Source organism: Cucurbita pepo, chromosome 18 (genome assembly GCF_057944985.1).
Source record: "Cucurbita pepo subsp. pepo isolate OVF chromosome 18, ASM5794498v1, whole genome shotgun sequence".
Lineage (NCBI taxonomy): Eukaryota > Viridiplantae > Streptophyta > Magnoliopsida > Cucurbitales > Cucurbitaceae > Cucurbita > Cucurbita pepo.
Window position 1 is genome coordinate 4,857,383 of NC_141815.1, and position 18,581 is coordinate 4,875,963.

Here is an 18,581-nt window from a genome sequence, read left to right on the forward strand (position 1 = left end):
AGACTACATCCAATTTTAAATCTATCAATGTGGGATTGTTGTAAAGGAGAAATCTATCATATTTACTGGAAAAAAAATAATACATTCGTTCAGAACAAGTGGCTATATAAAAATATATGTAAAAAAAAAAAAAAAAAATGGATGTTTATATGGGGCCTAGGAGAATCGCTATCCTTCCATCGACAAGACGGGAAGGTTACACTGCTCTGTGAAACCAGCCTCACGCGGTTTCCTTCAATTTTAAGGGCCATGGACACTAGGCCTCCGCCCAAAGCCCAAAGCCCAACTGCCTACTTCCGAATGGACTGGCCGAAGAACAACTCTAACAACCCTAACCATTAGGCTGAGCAACCTCCAACCACTTTGTTGCCACCATATGGGTTACAAGCTCACATTACCAAGCTCGACGATGTCTTTAAGACAATGACTACTTTATGAAGACTACATCCAATTTTAAATCTATCAATGTGGGATTGTTGTAAAGGAGAAATCTATCATATTTACAGGTAAAAAAATAATACATTCATTCAGAACAAATGGCTAGCTCGATGTCAATAGTCCGAGCCACCAAAATGGACAGGCCAAAGAACAACTCCAACAACCCTAACCAATCGGCTGAGCCAACCTCCAACAACTTTGTTGCCCCCATATGGGTTACAAGCTCACATTACCAAGCTCGGTGATTTTCTTAAGACAATGACTACTTTATGAAGACTACATCCAATTTTAAATCTATCAATGTGGGATTGTTGTAAAGGAGAAATCTATCATATTTACCGGAAAAAAAATAATACATTCGTTCAGAACAAGTGGCTATATAAAAATATATGTAAAAGAAAAAAAAAATGGATGTTTATATTGGGCCTAGGAGAATCGACCCACCCGCTATCCTTCCATCGACAAGAGCGGGAAGGTTACACTGCTCTGTGAAACCAGCCTCACGCGGTTTCCTTCAATTTTAAGGGCCATGGACACTAGGCCTCCGCCCAAAGCCCAAAGCCCAACTCCCTACTTCCGAATGGACTGGCCGAAGAACAACTCTAACAACCCTAACCATTGGGCTGAGCAACCTCCAACCACTTTGTTGCCCCCATATGGGTTACAAGCTCACATTACCAAGCTCGACGATGTCCTTAAGACAATGACTACTTTATGAAGACTACATCCAATTTTAAATCTATCAATGTGGGATTGTTGTAAAGGAGAAATCAATCATATTTACAGGTAAAAAAATAATACATTCATTCAGAACAAGTGGCTAGCTCGATGTCCATAGTCCGAGCCACCAAAAATATATGTAAAAAAAAAAAAAAAAAAAAGTGGATGTCAGGTTGAAGACTACCAAGAGGTTTATATTGGGCCTAGGAGAATCGACCCGCTATCCTTCCACCGACAAGAGCGGAAGGTTACGCTGCTCTGTGAAACTAGCCTCACGCGGTTTCCTTCAACTCTAAGGGCCATGGACACCTATCATTCTCACCTGTCCAAACACTCTTAAGGTCTCAAATTTTAATATTTTTATGCAATTACAACATATTATGGGTTTCATTTATTTAACTTTGAAGAGTTTTTTTGAAATATTTTGATATTGAAACTTAAAATAGATAAATACATTGATTTAAAACAAATCCGTTGACAATTATAGACATTCAAATATTCCTACAAAAATTGAGCCAAAAAAATTTGGAAAGTTTTAAAGTTACATTTCTGAAATTGGAAAAAAGTAGTTGGCAAGCTCGATGTTCTTAGTCCAAGCCACCAAAAATATATGTAAAAAAATTGGATGTCAGGCTGAGGACTATCCAGAGAGGTTTATATTGGGTCTAGGAGAATTGACCCGGTATCCTTCCACCGAAAATACCGGATGGTTACGCTCCTTTGTGACCATTGAGAATTTCGTGAGAACCACTCGAAAAGTAGTTCAATTTTATGAAAAACTAAAGTGGTTCGGTTTTAGGGTTGATGTGGTCGGTTCAGTTCAATTGGCCACGTCATCGTCTCTTCCTCCACAAGGGAAGGACACGACTCATGGCATTGCTCCTCCGTTTGAAAATGGAGTTCGCCAGCTCATTCCAGAGCATTTCTCCCCTCGATTCCTTCATAAAACATAAAGATGAACTGTCAAGGAAGAGTTTGGGATAGATATCTCACCTGCTCGTGAACTACAGCGTAAGTTATAGACGTTCAAAGTCGGGGAAAACTCGTTTTGTTGCCGGAGTAAACCTAGGAGGTGTTGTTATTAGTTACGACGATGCAGACACTGTTAGGCCACACCTCCTCACCAAATATCCTCCTTACACCTTTCTTAAACTAAAGGCATAATTCGTAGAGGTTGCTTGGGCGTGGTTGAGGCGAATTTTGAGTTCCTTCCCTCGATCTACAACTTAACCTAGAACATGATTTTTCCGTTGGTCAGCTCAAACTAGGCCAGCAAACATGTTCCATTTAATCCCCTCAAGCTATTGGAAACATCAATTTTGGATTTTAAGTGCCGTAAGTAAGAATTTGAATTTTGTCCCCAAAACTTACCGATATCGAATTTCTTTGGTTACGCTTGTTCTTAAGGTTGTCTCCCTTCGAGACCTTGTTAAAAAATGATCCTTAGTTGTGTAGAAATTAATTGGGATTGGATTTGTTCATCATGACGATTCTTGTTCTTTGAAAACCTTTGAATTCTTATCTTGGGGTTACCAGCTTTATTTCTTATGCTCTTTCATGTGAACTTTTAAACTTATATTTTATAGATCTTCTGCTCACAAATAAAAAATAAGGTCCCACCAACATTTGAACTCTTATTGGATTCAAAGTTCAATGTCTTAACCACTAGACCACAAATATATATAAAATTTGTGTAAAATAAATATTTTAACTTAAAAAACATAAATAGTATTTTCATATACTTTTAAAACTTTGAAAATGATTAATGTGTCCTCACTTTTTAGTTTTGCATCCAATAGGATTTCAACACATTAAAATTAATTAATTTATTAGATTAGGCGTACAATTATTCTACCATTCTTTTTCAACTGTGCCAACATATATATGGTTAAAAAAATTGTGAAATAAGCTTTTTATCCCTATGATGTGGATAAGAAAAAATTAGAAGCAGTCCGAGTATTTGATTTTGGACCTCTTTCTCCCTCAGCAAGAATCGTACACTAGATCTTTTACTTTTATTTTGGAGAACTTTTCTATTTTAGTCAAACTTCTGCATTATTGGTCATTTCAAGAATTGAACTGAAGGTCTTTTACCCATTAAAATGGAATTTAAAATTTTTAAAATGTCAACTTAGGTACAATTATTAGTTATTGCTTGATATTTTGCTCGCTATTGACTTATGATTCTACTTATGAACAAAAGGATTAAGAATCAGACTCAAAGACCTCTCACATCAAACGCTTGAATCAGACAACTAGACGAACAATATTCTTACCATTATTATTGTAACACTCAAAAAATGAAGGAAATTAGCTCCAACAAGAATAAGCCGCCATGTAAGACCCAAAGAGTCGAAGGAAAAAAATTAAGAGGATGAAGAAAGGACAAAGGTCTTAAGCAAGTTATGTCTATACGGTAAGAATTAATCTTAACGACTTAAGCTCTTTAGAAAAGGACGAAAAAGGTCATTTTCCAATTTTTAAGAAATTTTCCAAATTTTTAATTCCTTAGATGCTCGGGAAAAATGACCAAAGGGACGAACATGTTTTAGAAAAATTAGTGTTTTTTCGAGAAAAATAATAATAAAATATTCAAAAAGTAGCAAAACACCAAAATACCCCTAAAATTATGGATAATTACGGATATGCCATTGTGCTCAAAATTAGAACCACCTCCTGCACAAAATCCTTCGAATCTCAAAATCCAGCCGTTGGATCTTCTCTAAAATTGGACACCATCTAGAACATTCACAAGTCATCAAATCCAACGATCAGAACTCAAATTGGTTGTTGGTAGCTCACTAATCGGAGATGATATTTTCGACAAATTTTCCAAAAAATTCAATCTCCAAATCATGACGATTCTGGAGGTTTCAACGTTGGTGGAAGTTTTTCCTATAAAGTCTAAAGTTGGGGCAACAATATGGAACAAGATTAGAGCAAGGTCGAGCTCCCAATCGTAAGCAATAAGCGTTTAGATTTTTTGTCTCCTACGATCAGATTTCTTCCAAATTCGAGAGCAATTCTCCACCATTTCCCTTCAAACTTGTTCCTACAGTTTCTAAACAAGATTGCCCACAAGTTCTATGAAAGAATAGGGTGTTAAAAGTGCCTAGAAACATTTCTCCCAATCCAATCAGCCATTAAAGAGTTTCAAGGAAAACTTGAAAATACAACTAGATGATACACGATAAATCTTCAAGCAAGAGTAATTCCAATTTGTTACTGCACCGCGAAGAAATGTTTTCATAGAAGATCATCAAGAGAAATAACCTCAGGAATGAGCCCAATTGAAGGAAATCAATTTTAGGCTCAAAATTGGGGGCAAGTGTCGGATTCCTATCTATAGTCAAATTTCATTCAAATTAAGGATTCCTTTAGCTTCAGAGGACGAAGTTGAGTAACTTTGATGAATGAATTGAGAGTTGAAATGTCGTAGAATAAGCTACCCAAGAGAATGAAAATCTAGTGTTTTGGGTGAGTTGCAGACCGAGAACGATTTATGGAAATTGAGGTCCCACACTCAAAGATGTTCTTCCAAACCAATTTTTTTAGCTTGAGGAAAGGATATGAAAGAGGTCCCATGAAGAAATCGGGCCTTGAAAATCCATAGAATTGGCTACCCAATAAAAAATCCTCTATTTTTTCTCAGACCAGAAATCAATTTTTGGACAAACTTCGGGAGGGAATATCTTGTGCTACAATTCACAGGTATGAAATCAATCCCTAGCCCATCCTTGTAACAAAATCTTTAAGTTTCATGAAGAAATTGAGGGGAGAAACACTATGAATGATGTTGTGGAGCTTGAGTTTCAGACGGCGGCGCAAAGGACGTGTGCATCTTCGTCCTGTCCAGAGGAAGAAGACAATGACGTGGTCTGTTCAGTTGAATCGGCCATGTGAACCTAAATTTCGACTTTCCCTTGATTTTTTTCAGTTTAAATCTCCTTCCAGTCCGGTTCTCATGAAAAATCTTATGGTTCAAGAAACTAGACACAATAAGGAGTTTGTGGAAAAAAAATTTGAGGTAGTTCGGATACTAAAAGCTAAAGAACTTAAGTCCCAGTAACTGAGAGCTAGTCGTGGTTTAATTTTTTTTGTCGGTAACTAGGAGCTGGTCGTGGTTACTGTAACGACCCAAAATTTTTTACTTAATTTAAGGTCGCTACCATATACATACCATAAACATTGAATGCGAAAGACTTCATTTAAATTCCATAAAACATAACCTTTATCTTAAAACACAACTATGGACTTACGTGTTTCGAAAACATCTTTAAAACGACACAACAAAAGACCCGAAATAAAATAAATAAGCGTTTAAGTTTAAAACATCCTATTCTATCCTAAGTCTAAGAAAATAAGTGCCACTATCCTATGCATGTGCCATGATCTTGAGTTGTGATGCCGTCGTCAGCTGTACAGGAATGCCTTGCCTTAACCTGAAAAATGTAGTAGCACATGGCTTGAGTATTTAAAGAAATACTCAGTAAGTGACCCCACTATTGGGGTTAAATGCAACAATCACATGCAATGAAATGATGGGACCTATCTTTCATTTCTTTTCGTTTCGTTTCGTTTCATTTCATTTCGTTTCGTTTCGTTTCGTTTTCCCTACGGTGTAATCCTAACAGGTAATCGTGGACATGTACCATATACTCTACACGCAGCCCATACGTGCGAGTATGGGCTCACCAGCTAGTTCGCACACCGCTGGGCCACTGTCCCTAGCCGGTGGGCATGCTCTGGGGGCCCACTGGGACCCGTTAAAACTAAAACCGTCATGGCAGCGCTATGCAGGGCATAACGATCGTTGTCCTGCCATTTGGATGTACGCGTCCGTACCCTCGTGATGGGATAGGGGTATCCCCCCAAATGCATGATCACACAATATGCATGAGGTCCCACTAGTCCTACAGTCATCATTTAATGATCATAACCCCGTGTCACGTTTTCATGCTTACATGTCATTCTCATTCTCATTTCATTACATATCACACATATTCCTAGCGGGGTTATGTATCATGCAATTTACCGTATTTCATGTCATACAATTCATTCAGTTACATTTCAATACTCATACAACAAGCCATAATCGTACAAGGGTCACACATCGTCACATGCATTCATATCACATCAACTAAGCAGCATAAATAACATACATTCACGTTCACATGATTTCGTACTTAAGCACAATAATCTAGCATACAATGTATCATATCATAACCAAGTCAATAACGTAAACACTTCATAGTCATATCGTTCTCTAACTTACCATAGCCTTAACGTTCTTATACCTATCACAGACATATCATTACGTGACGTACCTTAGTCATATCATCACCAGAACGTATCCTAACGCCATCGTTCTATCAATCTATCACAAACCTATCCCTTTCTACCCATAACCTAACCGTATTCTTTCATCAATCTCTCCTATCCATAGCACTTCGGTATGTAACCTAACCTTAACGTTTCATGAACGTATCTTACTCCTATCGTTACATTTTGTTTTGTGCATCCTTCTCGTATCCTTTCTCAAACATCTCCTAGAGCACATCGTACCATAATTATTATCATACAATCCACATATTATATAACATAACATAACATATAGAAAGCATATCGATCCACAGACAATTCACACATATATATATGACACGTGCAGAACCACAGGGCACGTGTCAACATCAAAAATAATCATGCCGATAGTAAGGTCACTTACCTGGCTAACTTAAGTCATTGTCACGAATATATCTTTAATGAAAGTTTGATTCCGTCCGGGTCCACTTATATGAGCCCATGACATTAGTTTCGGGTTTGAATTCTACAACATTATTTCTCTAATTTACATTGGTCCATTGTTAGAAGTCTTGAAATGTTATATATCTATAATTATATTTTTATTAAAAATCTCATTTTTCATGGTTATTGTGGTATAAAAAGTAGATACAACTAAGTTATTCTGAGCTTTACTGTTTTCTGTATTTACTATTTACCTTTCTCTCCATATTTAGTTTGTGGTTTTTAATTCCCTAATCTCTTTTTTTTTTTTTTTTTTTTTTTTTTTTTATCTGTTGGCTTTTTAATTCTGTTCTCATGTATTCCAAATTAACAGTGGATCTTTATTTCCAAATCTTTCCTTATCTCAGTGTTTCCTATTTCCTTATCTCAGTTTCCTATTCAGAAGTTTTCTTGGCCATTCTATCTTTAATTCATTTGGCTACTGATAAAAATTTAATCTAATATTACTGATATGCATGATTGACTAGAATTGTATAAATTGTTTGACATTTAATTTCTAACTAAAAGATGGATCATGGTAATAATTAAGATCTAACTATAATTTCTAAAAAATAGGATAAAAGAAAATAAAGATTTAATACATACCTTATTAATCAGATCTATCTTCACGTAAATCTTCAGCTAATCTCAGCTGGGTAAAGGTCATTCTCATCTTTTTTTTTTTTTTTTTCTTCAAGTAAATCTGACAATTATTGTTTTTCTTTTTTCTGTTTGCAGTAACTGTTACTTTCTGGCGTCAGGCGTTGAGGAGAGATAATTGTGGGAAGGGATGAGAGGTTAGTGGAGAGAAGTGGGGAAATGTTGTTTTTATTTATTTATTATTATTATTTTAACTACCTTATTATAATTATTTTTATTTGTTTATTTTTTTTTTTTTTTTGGCTATTACAGTTACATCTTTTTTTAATGTAACTAGTAGTTAGTCGTTATTACATTTTTTTTCTTAGGTAACTAAGAGCTGGTCGTGGTTACGTTCCTAGCTTAACTTAAGGTTGTAATTAAAAGCCTACATACAAGTAGGCAATTTATTGAGTTCTTAAGCACTTCATGTTTACCTTTTTTTTAGGTAACTAGGAGTTAGTCGTGGCTACTTTCCAAGTTTAGCTTAAGGTTACAATTAAGAGCCTACACACAAGTAGGCTACTTTTTGAATTCTTTTTTTTAGGTAACTAGGAGTTAGTCATGGCCACGTTCCAAGCTTAGCTTAAGGTTGCAATTAAGAGCCTACACACAAGTAGGCTACTTTTTGAATTCTTTTTTTTAGGTAACTAGGAGTTAGTCATGGCCACGTTCCAAGCTTAGCTTAAGGTTGCAATTAAGAGCCTACACACAAGTAGGCTACTTTTTGAATTCTTATTCACTCCATGTTACAAAATTATTTATGTAACGGTTTTACAAAGCCTAAAGCATTTGGTGACATACAATTAAAACATTTACAAAGCCCAACACTTTAAAATAAATTAATTGATTTGTATTAGTTCAAAGTCTAATCTCTTGACCACTAGACCATGAGACCACAAATATTTACAAAATTTGTGTGTAATAGATCTCTGAATTTTTAAGACACCTAAGTAATGTGGAACTTTATACATGACCTTAAAACGGGGTTATCAGGTTACTAGTAAGTTTTCACGCCCATAGAATCACGTTAGGTTGCACTTTAATGTTTCACTAAGTTAAAACTAATATGTTTTGATGCTACTCCATAATAAGCCTATGTTAATTTATAAACCATGTTCCAAGAATATATGTAGGATCAATTGAATACCATGGTAAATAAGTTGCTAGGATCATACCCAAAAGTGACATTATCTCCCATCACGCGATGTATGACGATGCCCCTATTCCTTTTTTATGTGGGATGCCCTACACTATGTATCATGAGAAGAATGATAAGGAGGGCCTCCTATTTCCCTTACTTAGATGAGATACACTGCATCAGAATTTACTAGTAGGATGATACGATCATGATAGCGCCACTCTTGTGTTCACAGGAAGAAAACTAAAGCTTACTCTAGGGAAAAGTTTTTAGGATCAGAAAGTGATAGTTAAGAATATAAGCTCTAAGTGTCAAGCCTTAGAAACTCAATAAGAAATAACATCCTAATAATGTTTCCCTTAAAAGCCTACAAGTAGGCTACTTATTGACTTTTTATTCCCTCCATGTTTACATTTTTTTTTTCAGGTAACTAGGAGTTGGTCGTTAATGGGAGCGAACTTGAGCATGGGTGATAAGACAATCCTAATCCTCAGCCCAACGATCTAAGCTTTTCTTGGAGCAAAAATCGTTGAATCAAAGAAATTAACCCTTCTTTTTTCAAAATTCTGATCAACCAAGAGAGAAGGCTAAAAATAGATTACCTCTAGATTTTAAATATTTTGAGTCACTCAACAGTTGAACTTATAACACAACATAACACAACATAATATGAGATTATAAAATATATCGTAGCATATCATTCATACATATGACACGTGCAATGGCAATGGGCGATGCATCATCATACATAATACAATTCATCCAACGAAGTCGATCGTGGAGCTACTTACTTGGTTGGTCTAGGTCAAAGTAACTAATTATTCTTGGTACCAGCGTAAATCTACTCTTTAACGCCCAATTCAACCTCAGATCCATCTTCTTGATGATATCAATTAAAACAAAATCATTGCAAAGATTAGTCACCTTGTATTCTAATTATTGAAGATAAAAGAAATATCTCAACATATCTACTTTAATCTATTTTAATTTTCCAAAATCAAGTCTCTTACTACATATTTAAGACTCTTAAAATTAAAAATCATGTGTAGCTGGTTTGGTATAATTTTCATTGAATATTTTAAGGTAAGACATCTTATACAGATGACGATAGCGTCGGTAAGAAGACCATGAAACTAGTGTTAGGGTAGCTGCCTTTATGTCTTTCTGTAGCCATTAGGTTAGAATACGACATTAAATTATTTTTCCTTTTTGCTTCAAATGCTACATTATTTACTTTTCCACTTTACAACTAACCCTCTACAAGACTTCTCTGATCTCATGACTTCCCTGATGTGTTTTTAGAGAATGTGCCGAGGATACCTCCGTCCTGGACAGTAGATCTCTGCATAGAGCTTGAATTGGGTACAAATTCATATCATTTGGCAGAGCCGTCACCCTGGACTAATAACCCACCTGCCTACCCAACTTGACCTGGCTTTTAGGTCGCACGCATGCTTTACTCCGACTCATTACCAACCCGACCCGATTGTGACCCGCACACGTCCACCTCCCCTGACTCTTAAAGGAAATAAGTGCTTCAATAGAATGTTCAAAGACAAGATTGTAAAGTGGATAGATAGGCTCCTGGAGGTTGGAATAGGGGTTTGATAACTGAGTAAATATCCTTTTGAACTTCCAAGGTTTTGTGTACCTCCATTTTGCCTTATCATAGAGAATGAGAAAAACAGTCTAACATAAAGGGTAAAAAGAAACACCGTCAAGCAAATAATAATAATCTTAACAACACTAAATAGATGCAAAGGAAATTGTGAAACAAACAATATCAAATGAAGTTATATCACAACTAATGGTAACTATCATAGGCTCGAGGTATATAGCTCTTGTTGTTCATAGACTTGGGTAGCTAGCTTAGCCTACGTAATGGTTAACTGGTGTCCAAGATTGAGGTGCTATATCATAGAACTCTCTCTTTGTCATGAGGATGCATGGTGTGTGCTCGCTTGTAGTCATCCATGGGATGTTAGTTGGTGAACTCTTCCCATATGATCACAAGTTACCGAAGGTTGGGGGAGCAACCCCTGTGTGTGCCAACTCCATTGAGTACCCTCATGATCCATGCCTTCCCATAGGACGGATTGATCGTGCAGGGTAATCAAACTAAACTATTAGGCTACACATTTTTAATTGGCCCCATGTCTTGCTCAACGGTACTATACCTGAGTGCAAAGAGAAGTAGAAACTCTGCAAACACTGTACCGACTGCTAATGGTCTCGGAGGCTACATTTGTCTTCCTAGGTTGCCATGGTGGTCTTCCAGTTCTCTAGGGTGGTGTGGTTGTCTTGACATGAACTCATGAAGTGCAATTAGATCCATTTTGAGGACTTGTCTCCAGGTTTCTCAGTTTTGACTCCACGAGTCTAGTTGGATTGGGAGCATTAGGGGTTGCACCCTTTGATCGTCTCTTACGATTGTAATGTGCTTGGAGTACGGGAAGTGTTTCATCCTAGGTCATGTTCTAGCCAAGTTGACACTAACACCCTAGAGTTAACCACCTAGAGTTAATGTATAATATCATGCATACAATTACACATGCTATATAGGGAGATAAATTTTATCAAGCACCTGGAGTGCAGATACACAGTCAATTACAACATACAAAAGCTATTTCAGATATACCTACAACAAGTGTGAAAGTTCTCATGCTTATTGGATAATTCTAAGTTTTGGTCATACTAAATCTGACCCCGTAGGATTTAATCTTACTAGCATACATGCATATCTAAGCTATCCGTACAAATATTACTTGCCTAGAAATTGAGTAGATACTTACATAATTTGTCTCATGCCTTCCGAGTTCAATTACTGCTCAAAAGTCACAAAAAATTCTTGAAATTCTTTGGTGGATTCTAATTGAGACAAAAAAATTGGTTAGCATTAAAATCGGCACATAAACGGAGAAATGACACATGTCCGTGGGTTTCTTCTTTCTTACGACAAATTTTTCAGAAATCATAAGTATTTCATTCCAATCTATTTTCTTTTCATTTTCGTAACTCTTGATTCATAACTTAAAACAATTTGGTTTTTCATGAATATTGAATATTTCTAATAAAACTAACTCTTGTGAACCAATAATTACCCTCTTCTTATTACCTTTGTATAAGAAACGATAATTCCTTCGTGATGAGTACCGTGCACGACTCTTGACATAAAAACTATTATCGATTAGGATTTAGTCTCGCACAAAACCCTCACTATTCCAATTAAATCATATCAAATAGAAGATTAGTGAATTAGAGAGCCGCTTCTAACTTGTTAACTTTTATAAATTATTATCAAATAGAATCTAGATCTTACATGAAATCTTCTCTTGCATCTCAATGAAGTTAGTAACATGTATTCGAGATAAGATAATTGTCGTCCTTGGCCGAGCATGACTATGTTAAGAGATATTTAACTATCTCCCACGTGCTTTTAGTACTCCAATCATGTTTAGTTTTTTTTTTTTTTTTTTTTTTTTTTTTTTTTTTTTTTTTTTTTTTTATTATGTGTATGATTGTCCCTAAATTACATAAGGCTCTACCTAACTTTTTTCCTTCTATTGTTACTAGAATAGTGATCAATCATGGGTCCTTCTGGTTCAATGGGATTTTATTCTTAAGGATTGCACTACATTCTTCATTCAATGCTAAATATAGAATTCCTCAAATTTCTTTCGTGTAGTCAGAATGCCCTTAAAAATCTTAACGTACTTGCTTTGTGGTGTTGTTTAGATTATTGTAGAAGGTTTTCATTTGTATGCAATGAGGTATTTTGTTATTGGAAAATTTTCTCAGTAATTTCTTGAACCTTTCTCATGCCTCACTCAACGTCTCATCGTCAAATTGTTGAAAAACTACTGCTTAATTTATGAAATTGACATTTCTAGTAGGTGGAAAGTACTTGATTAAAAACTTCTCCGCCAAAGTGTTCCATGAGTTAATTGTTCCTAGAGGCAGAGTCTTTAACCATGATTTTGTGGCGTCCCTTAATGAGTAGGAAAATAGACTTAATCTGATCCATTAGTGATTGACTCCTTGAAATCTGGACGAGTCACTTAAACCTACATATGATTTGAAGTGTAAATGAGGATCCCTTAATGAGTAGGGAACCATGAAATTTCTCAAATGTTTGCAACATTTGGAGAATCTCTGATTTTAACTTGAACATGGGCAACGTGCAATTCATGCTTGATTATGCATGGATTAAGTTTTTTCGTAGTATTCTTTCAACCTCAGCTATAATGGAAATTGTTATAAGTTTTTATAGACTTAAAGAAAAATTCGTTAAAATTTAAACAAAAGCCCGTCTAGCTCAGTTGGTAGAGCGCAAGGCTCTTAACCTTGTTGTCCCACGGTGGGCGCTTAAATTTAGTTTTTCACATTTTATTAGTATGTTTATTTTCCAAAGATTACTTTGAAACGTTAACACTTACTATAGTTTCGAAATATTGAGATATTCATGATTAGAGAATCAAGAATAAGAAGACAAACTGTTTTCTCCTAAAGGATGATACTTGTCTTTGATAGTCAATTTGATTAACATCAAATGGAATAAAATGAAAAGACTAGTAAAAGATAATTCTCTAAACGTTGGAGTTAATTACTTTACATGTGTGAAGATCTTGCTTTTTAGCCAAGATAATCATTAACTTTTATTGAAGAAGGCTACAAGACAAAAGATATTTTTACTAAAGGCAACTTAGTCTATTTTTTGAAATGTAAAAAAAAAAAAAAAAAAAAAAAAAAAAAAAAAAAAACTTAAATTGAAATCCATTTATGTAAATCTATGAAGACATTATGATCCGTTCATAATGAATAGTATGAGAACCTTGTGTACTAAAATTAGTTGATAGAAAGTTGAATTGATTTCCAGATCTAACCATGATACAATTTTATGAAATTGTGATGTAAGAGGAGAAAACAAGATTATATTAGATATAGTCATGTATTAAAAAAAAAATTACGTCATTACCAAACTTTTGTTAAGATATGAAATAGGGATTGCATAGTGGACATGATTGCCTTCAAAATTGTCTATGAGACAATTTTTAGGATTATGGGAATGTAGTAAACTTAGTTTACAACACTTCAATAATTGTAATCAAGCATATATACTGAGAAAAATATGTACGTAATCATGCCTAAGTGTAGGCTACTCCAAAAGAGAACCAAAATAGTTTTTGTTTAATTCTAAATAGAAAAAGATATTTGTATGGCAAATGTAATTTTTTAAAGGATCCTTTGATAAGGTGAGATAGTGTTAATTAAACCGTTCCAAGTGAAGCTGTTGAGCATTATTGGGAGTGAGTCCTACATGCAGTAATTTAGGAATGATCATGGGTTTATAAGCAAGGAATATTATCTCCATTGGTACGAGGCCTTTTGGGAAGCCCAAAGCAAACCCATAAGAGCTTATGCTCAAAGTGGACAATATCATACCATTGTGGAGAGTCGTGATTCCTAACATGGTATTAGAGTCATGCCCTAAACTTATCCATGTCAATAGAATCTTCAAATATCAAACAAAGAATTGTGAGGCTCGAAGGTGTTCAATGAATAAGGGCCCAATGTTTTATACATTCCAAGTGGCGTAATCTGAAACCTGAATCCAAGACTTCTTATGTTCCAAGTGATGTAGTCTGAAGACCTACCGACAAAGATTATGTTCCAAGCGATGTAGTAATAGTCATGAACATATTGTACCAGGGGAGTTTTAGGGGTTTCTTGAGTTTCTTAGTTTGAGAACCTTGATCCTCAATTCTTGAGTTGTACCTCGTATTCTTCTTGTCTTAATGGATATTGGGCTTGTGTTGGTCTTTTACTTGGTTCTTGTCCTTAGAGAATTCTCTTAGTTTCTTGGGTCTTTTAGTTCTTATTATTGAGGCACAAGTCATATCTTAAACTACTCATAAATCATGAACTCAGAATAGTAACATGCATGAATCATTCAAAGTATCATAAAGTCATAACATGTTTCTTAAAAATTCTAGTTATGAATCATGAAGGGTATTCCTTTAAGCCTTAACTTATATCCCTAACTTTGTTTAATTTCTAAATTTTATCAAAAACAAGCTTGATACATTGAACATGTCATTATAACCTTGTAAGTAGGCCTCTTAAGCCATTTCTAAAAATTTTGAGCCTTGAAATATCTTAAAGTAATTAGAGGTACTTTAGTCATTTAATCACTAAGCCCTATTGTAAAATTTTATGACACTTAGTCATTTGGTTCTTGAACTAAGGCAAACCATGTAGGAGTATTTTGGTCATTTTGCACTATTTCTTGGTTTGGTTACTTATCCTTATTCATTGGCCACAAAACTTTATGTACATCTTTAATATTTCATAAAATGCTTAGTTTGGGCTCTTAACTAATGGTTCTTAGTATTTTTGTTTCATATTCCCATAATCTATACTTAACTCAAACTTCATGCTAAAATTCAAATGATTCGTACAAGTATTTTCTTAAGAAAAGTTCAAGACTGGCTACTTACCTCATCGTCGTTGTTCGGGACCTCTGTTCTCAAGTTTTTAATGGAATCACTAAGAAAAAAAATTAAGGGAGGGTTTCATGCAATTCATCAAACATATCGTGTAGTCTGGAAATAGGGTGTTCATACTTTACCATGATTATATTGATGGCTCTACAATCCACACATATGCGCCAAGTTTCATCTTTCTTTGGCACCAATAAGATTGATACAGAACATGGACTCAAACTTAGTTGTATATACCCCTTTTCCATGAGCTCTTCCACTTGTCATGAATTTTTTTAGTCTCAATTGGATTGACTTTGTAAGCTGGCCTATTAGGTATGATAACCCCACATTCATTCACCGAGAGCTCATGTACTGTCAATCATGTATACAATCACACATACAATTACCTGGAGCTGATGTACAGTCAATCATGTATACAATCACACATACTCAATGGGGTGATATCATTCATCAAGCTTCCAGAGCGTAGATACACAAATTCTCATTCGCTTTTCAACGTCTGAGGTTGTTATCATAACTACCACACAAAAAAAAAAAAAAAAAAAAAAACATACAACAAATCCATATGGGTCTTACCACATATCATATACTACTAAACAGGGTTAGACTGCATACTGGGATGTGGTGAAGCATGTCGTCGAGCTGAGTCTTAGAGACTCTTATACTAATATGTCACGTCCAAATTTCAAGGTTTCAAAAAAAGAATCATACTGAAAAGACAAAAGCCAAAAAAAAAAAAATATAAAATAAAAGACGAAATGATAAAATTTAAATAAAAAGGACAAAAAAAAAAATAATATAAAGTAAAATTTGACTATGGTCTCATTTATTACAAATGGAAAAATTAATCCAGGATATGAATACAAATAGAAATACAAAAGACCCGAAATTTAATGAAGAGATTGACTCTCCAGAATGATCCCCTTTGTGACCCCACAACTCTCAAACGCTCCTCCACCTCAACTGGCAGCCTATAGACACCTGACAAAGAAAGGGAAAAAGGGTGAATATATAAATATACACCGTAAGCAATCTACTTATAGGCTCTTACTGTATTGTTGACATAGACAAATTTTACGCTAGGATCTAGGTGTATTGCTCTTGTTGTGTATAGCCTTGGGTAGATAGCTTAGCATACGCGGGGTAACTGGTATCCAATGTAGCTGGCGAACTCTCTCCACCATGTGGGGATAGCATGGTGAGTGATATGCTACTCATCAGGTGGAGCGAACTCTCTATGTATTATAGTATATAATATAATATAAATATATAATATGTCCAACATTTATATAAAAGAATTTATCTTCATTTTCTTGTTCTTCCTTATTTGACTCCAAAAAAATAATTATTTTTTAAAAAATTTCTTACATTTTTGAAAATGGGGGCGTTACACATACCTCTCATAAAACTCATTCTTGATTAAAATTTAAAGTTTAATTCAATCGAGGTAGAGAATACTCGCTAAATAAGTTATAATTTGTTTAAAAATTATTTGTTTGGAAATAAGAAAAGCTTATAATTATATTTTTTTGATTCAAATATTGATTTAATTAAAACATACAAGGTTTCGTAGCTCAGTTGGTTAGAGCGTTGGTCTTATGAGCCGAAGGTCAAGGGTTCGAGTCCCGCCGAAACCAACCGAACCATGTATAACTGAATCTGAATCAAATTCCTTATTCTTTATAGCTATTTTATTCTTAGTCAAGTGTTTGAAAATTCCTTATTCTTTATAGCTATTTTATTCTTAGTCAAACTTTGTAGATTAAGCCCAACTGAATCTGAATCAGGTGTTTGAAAATTCAGCAGTGATGGCTAATGGAGAAGAGAGCAATCAGACCATATGCACACCAAGCTTGGAAGAGCTAAATACGTACAATATCGGACAATTTCATGGACGACCAACATTGGACAATTTCATGGACGACTATTAGATGATCCCCCTACATCTAAAGTCAATTTTTGGGAGTTAGTAACTCATTTCAACTCAATGGAGTGATTGGACAATTTCATGGACGACTATTAGATGATCCCCCTACATCTAAAGTCAATTTTTGGGAGTTAGTAACTCATTTCAACTCAATGGAGTGATTGGACAATTTCATGGACGACTATTAGATGATCCCCCTACATCTAAAGTCAATTTTTGGGAGTTAGTAACTCATTTCAACTCAATGGAGTGATTGGACAATTTCATGGACGACTATTAGAAGATCCCCCTACATCTAAAGTCAATTTTTGGGAGTTAGTAACTCATTTCAACTCAATGGAGTGATTAGGTTTATTCCCTTATTCTTTGAAGGATTGTGCTAAATCATGGTTGAATACTTTAGCACCGGAAACAATTGATTCATGGAATAGTCTAGCAGAGTCATTCTTGATCAAGTATTTTTCATCCACTAGAAACTCATGGTTCAGAAATGAGATTGTTTCTTCTCAACAGTTTGAAAATGAAACACTAAGTGAAGCTTTGGAGAGATTCAAGGAGATTCTTAGAAAGTGTCATCCCGTGGATTACCCATTGTATCCAAATGAAGACTTTCTATAATGGATTGAATATTGCTTACTAAACAAGTTGGATGCTTCCACCAATGAAGATATTTTGTCATACATATAATGAAACTTATGAGATTCTAGAAAAAATAGCATCTAACAATTGTCAATGGGCCGATGTGAGGAGAAATCTAGAAAAGAAAACACGAGGAGTACTTGAAATTGATGTTTTGACCTCTCTCAACGCTTAATTAGCTTCGGTGACTAATATTCTACAAAATCTAGCCTTGGGATAAGGCTCAATCACTAAAGCACCCGTCCAAGCTACTACTAAAATGACCCAAATAGCAACCGAATCTTGTTTATATTGAGAAGAGAAACACACTCTTGATCAATGTCCAAGTAATCCGACTTCAATTTCTTATATGAGGAATCAAGCTAGTCAAGGCAACCAGAAATTCTACCTAAAGAAATTCCAAAATTTTCATGGAAGGGACAAAGTTCCTATAATAAAAAAATTTAATGGAAAGAAAATTACCATCCAAGTTTTGGACTAAAAAATCAAATGACATATGATCCTCAACAAGCCAACACCAAAGGGAAAGGATTTAGCCAAGCTCAACCGATATGGAGAACATCTCTTGAGAGCCTAATAAAGAAATATATGGTCAAAAATGATGTTGTGATATAGAGTCAGCAAGCATGCTTGCGAAATTTGAAAGTTCAAGTAGATCGATTAGCAACTTACTTATGAAATAGACTTCTTGGAAAGCTGCCAGCAGATACCGAAACACCAAAAAGAGAAGGCAATGAGTAATGTCAAGCAATATAATTGAGAAGTGAGAAAGAAATACTCAGCACGGGAG

General features: G+C 35.0%; 3 non-coding genes across 3 annotated transcripts; 1 reads left to right on the plus strand and 2 right to left on the minus strand.

Annotated features, from left to right (window-relative positions):
* Window positions 1–108: 108 nt before the first annotated feature.
* On the minus strand, window positions 109–408 carry LOC147787212 (signal recognition particle RNA). Its single transcript, XR_015414084.1, has one exon.
* A 411-nt stretch (window positions 409–819) lies between these two features.
* Window positions 820–1,126, minus strand: LOC147787213 (signal recognition particle RNA). The gene has a single exon (XR_015414068.1).
* A 15,662-nt stretch (window positions 1,127–16,788) lies between these two features.
* On the plus strand, window positions 16,789–16,862 carry TRNAI-UAU (transfer RNA isoleucine (anticodon UAU)). Its single transcript has one exon. It is a non-coding gene; the product is annotated as a tRNA-Ile (tRNA).
* Window positions 16,863–18,581: the final 1,719 nt, after the last annotated feature.